Raw genomic sequence first — 4,009 nt, forward strand, 5'->3', positions numbered from 1 at the left:
ACCATCTGGGATGCCCAACATCGAACTTGGGATGACTGTGTGCAAGGCATGTAGTCTGCACTATACTATGTCTCCACCTCCCAGAGTCAAATTCTCACCCTGAGGGCCAGAGAGATAGCCCGGAGGTAAGGCATTTGCCTTTCATGCAGAAAAATGGTGGTTCGAGTCCAGGTATCCCATATGTTCCCCCGAGCCTGCCAGGAGCAATTTCTGAGCGTGGATCCAGGAGTGACTCCTGAGCACTTCGAGGTGTGACCCAAAAACAAAAAACAAACAAACAAAAAATTCTCACCCTGCGCTGAGCCTCTTGGTCTCTGTCCTATTTACTATTCTCTTGTATTCTTTTCTAAGAGTGACCCACCTGTCTGCTCCTCTCCATTCCAGTCTGCTCAGTGTCACACGTTACACATGTCACACATTGTGTGACCCATCACACAACCTCTGTGTGTGCCTGCAACTCCGAGCCAGCCCTTTATGGGACAAGCCCCTATCTTGTCCCAGAACACTGGTGTACTATTTAACGTTGCCAGATTAAATCCAAGCTCACTGCAGAACCAACTGGTGTCAGACCAGTATTTCTTGCTCATCTGGAATTTAAAATTAGTGGTGTCTGTACCTTCAGATGTATCTTACCTTAAAATTTGTGGTGTCTTGTACCTTTAACTTGAATAGCTATCATTTTGCATCTTGACTCCTGCCCCCCCCCACCCCAGATTCACTCCTCCTGAACCCCAACCATCAGTTCTAGGCACTCTTGAAAGCAAGAAGAAAGCAAGCACAGTCATAAACGCCAGAGATGGTTTAAAGGGCTGGAGCACATGCTTTGCATGGAGGAATCCCAGGTTCACTCTTCAAAGCACTGCTGGATGAGCACTGTTGGGTGAGTACTGCTGGATGTGGCCTAGGAAGGAAAAGAAAACAAGCACAGCAGTGTCCACAGGGCCTTGGTGCCAGGAATACTGACGAGGTGCTGATGGCCACACCCAGCTTACTCAGTCTGGCCTCTGCTGTCTTCTTTGAAAGGTTCAGCCATGACTGGATTCAAAGGCAGTGAGGCTCCCTTTTAGATCCAGATTCTGGGCTGAGATCAGCCACACCAAACTGCCAACCACTCCTGGACAAGTGACCAAATCTTACGGGCAAATTGGAACTGAATCATACATTGAGCAGTAAAAATAGACACCCCTCCTCCACTTTTTGTTTGGTTTGGGGGCTATAGCAGACAGTCCTTAAGGATCACTCCGAGTGGGGCCCAGGGGACTAAACGCATATCTAGGGATCAAACTCAGGTCTGTTGCTTGCAAGGCAGTTCCTTACCATCTATGTATCTCCTATCTAAGATATCTCTCCTATCATCTATCTATCTATCTATCTATCTATCTATCTATCATCTGTCTGTCTGTCTGTCTATATATCTACCTACCTACCTACCTACCTACCTACCTACCTACCTACCTACCTACCTACCTACCTACCTATCTATCTCTCCAATCTCTTCCTTTTCCAGTCAGTATCCAACACCTTTCATTTATTTATTTTTAGCTTTGAGTCACACCCAGGAGCTACACTTGGCTCTGTGATCAAGAGAAATACATACACTATATCATAAAATAAGCAAACAAAAGAGGACCTTGAGGGCGAGGCAGGTTCCAGTTGGGTTTACTTTAGGTCTGTTAGATCCACATGGCTGTTGGGCGCAAGTTCCACTTGTGAATCGACACTTTCTGTCCAACATAACATTATCTCAAACAAATGGACAAATGAGCGAGCCTTTGCTCACAGCAGCTCATTAACACATGGAGGACTGTGATGCCTGTAATGACTGCCCAGATCAGTCATTCTGCTTGACAGGGCACACTCTGGGGCTGGAGAGATAGCATGGAGGTAAGGCGTTTGCCCCTCATGCAAGAGGTCATTGGTTCGATTCCCAGCGTCCCATATGGTCCCCCGTGCCTGCCAGGAGCAATTTCTGAGCATGGAGTCAGGAGTAACCCCTGAGCACTGCCGGGTGTGACCCAAAACCACAAAAAAAAAAAAAAAAAAAAAAAAAAAAGACAGGGCACACTCTGCTGGTTTGCTCACACTATGGTATTTCTTGCATCTATTCCTTCTAGAATTTTTTCCATTTTTTTTTTGAGATGCCAGGAATTACTTCTGTCTTCCCAAAGACACAGTCTTCCAGAAGTTTTCCCCTTTCCAGAGAGAGAGAGAGAGATGATGATGATGAATGAGTTGATATGAATGAATGGATATAGATGGATGGATGGGTGAATGGATTAATGGATGAATGAATGATATGGATGGATGGGTGGGTGGGTGGATGACTGATGTGGATTGATGGGCTGATGAATAAATGAATGATGTGAATGGTTGGATGAATGATGAATGAATGAATGATGTGGTTGAATGGACTGATGGATAAATGAATTTGGATGAATGGATGGGTGGATGGATGGGTACATAGATGGGTGGGCAGATGAATGGATGTTCATTTAATTCTTTTTTGTTTTTGTGTCACGCCCAATGGTGCTCAGGACTTACTCCTGACTCTGAACTCAGGAAATAAGTATTAAGAACTATATGGGATGCTGGGACTCAAACCTGGGTTGGCTATGTACGTCAAGTGATGTATCTGTCTGTTGAAAACCATATTAATTATTGAGTCCTGGATAGAGGTGGATGATGGTGGGATGGAGGGATGATGAGGCCTTTCTCTGCCAGCCCGGGCCACACTCCTGCAACTCCCTTCAGCCGGCAGCCTGTCTGAGGGTTCAGGATAGCCATAAGAAAATGATCCACTGGGGCCAGAGAGATGGAGGTAAGGCGTTTACCTTTTATGCAAAAGGTCATCCGTTCGAATCCCAGCGTCCATATGGTCCCCCGTGTCTGCCCAGGAGCAATTTCTGAGCATAGAGCCAGGAAAAACCCCTGAGCACTGCTGGGTGTGACCCAAAAACCAAAAAAAAAAAAAAAAAAAAAAAAGATCCACAGGCAGTCAGGTTTCAGGAGACATCAACTTTATTAAGGCTCTAGTTACCATGTATGGTTCCTAAGCTTTTTTTGGGGGGGTCACATCCGGCAGCGCTCAGGGGTTACTCCTGGCTCTACACTCAGAAATCACTCCTGGCAGGCTAGGGGGACCATCTGGGATACCAGGATTCAAACCATTGTCCTTCTGCATGCAAGGCAAAATCCCTGCTATCTCTCCGGCCCCAGCTTTAAACCTTTTTTTTTTTTTTTTTTTTTTTTTGGTTTTTTGGCCACACCCGGTGACGCTCAGGGGTTACTCCTGGCTATGCGCTCAGAAGTCGCTCCTGGCTTGGGGGGACCATATGGGACGCCGGGGGATCGAACCGCGGTCCGTCTCCTAGGCTAGCGCAGGTAAGGCAGGCACCTTACCTCCAGCGCCACCGCCCGGCCCCCTGCTTTAAACCTTTTAAGCCTACTCCATAAGTAGTCCTGCATTCAAATCTTGTCTCTTCTCCCTCCATCCCTCTCGATGAATCCTCTCTGAATCCTCTCTAACCATCCCCTTTCTGCCCCTCTGACAATCCTTTTGTTACCTCCCAAAGACCCCTCCCAGATGTGGGCAGGTCTGCCTCTCAAGGTGAGCAAAACAGAAAGTTGGGGGAGGGAAATAACATCTGTCCTATTTCTCGGACCCTTTATGTCCATCTTTTTTTTCACGTCAGAAGGGTGATGTGCTGACATTGTAACAAGGTTGAAAGGGAGGCACATATCACACAGACGTATGAAAACCTGATCATCCTGCTTATGAACCGGAAAAGGGTCCCCCTTTATGTCCATCTATGTATGTGTATATGGATGATGATGGATAGATGAATGGATAGATCAATGAATATGAGTTCAATTGGAGGGGTCCAGATTGGGAGAAGACATCCTTGATGGAACACAGAAATAAGGCTACAAGTTTGCCTCCTTAGGGGTGAATTAGTGGGGAAAAAGTGAATATAAAAGGTCCAAGATAAGCAAAGCTTGTCAAGGCAGA

The 4,009-nt window shown here is 46.4% G+C and overlaps 1 non-coding gene across 1 annotated transcript; it reads right to left on the reverse strand.

Annotated features, from left to right (window-relative positions):
* Window positions 1-3,686: 3,686 nt before the first annotated feature.
* Window positions 3,687-3,791, reverse strand: LOC126021276 (small nucleolar RNA U13). The gene has a single exon (XR_007499845.1). It is a non-coding gene; the product is annotated as a small nucleolar RNA U13 (small nucleolar RNA).
* Between the last annotated feature and the right edge of the window lie 218 nt (window positions 3,792-4,009).

Source organism: Suncus etruscus, chromosome 10 (assembly GCF_024139225.1).
Source record: "Suncus etruscus isolate mSunEtr1 chromosome 10, mSunEtr1.pri.cur, whole genome shotgun sequence".
NCBI classification, from domain to species: Eukaryota; Metazoa; Chordata; class Mammalia; order Eulipotyphla; family Soricidae; genus Suncus; species Suncus etruscus.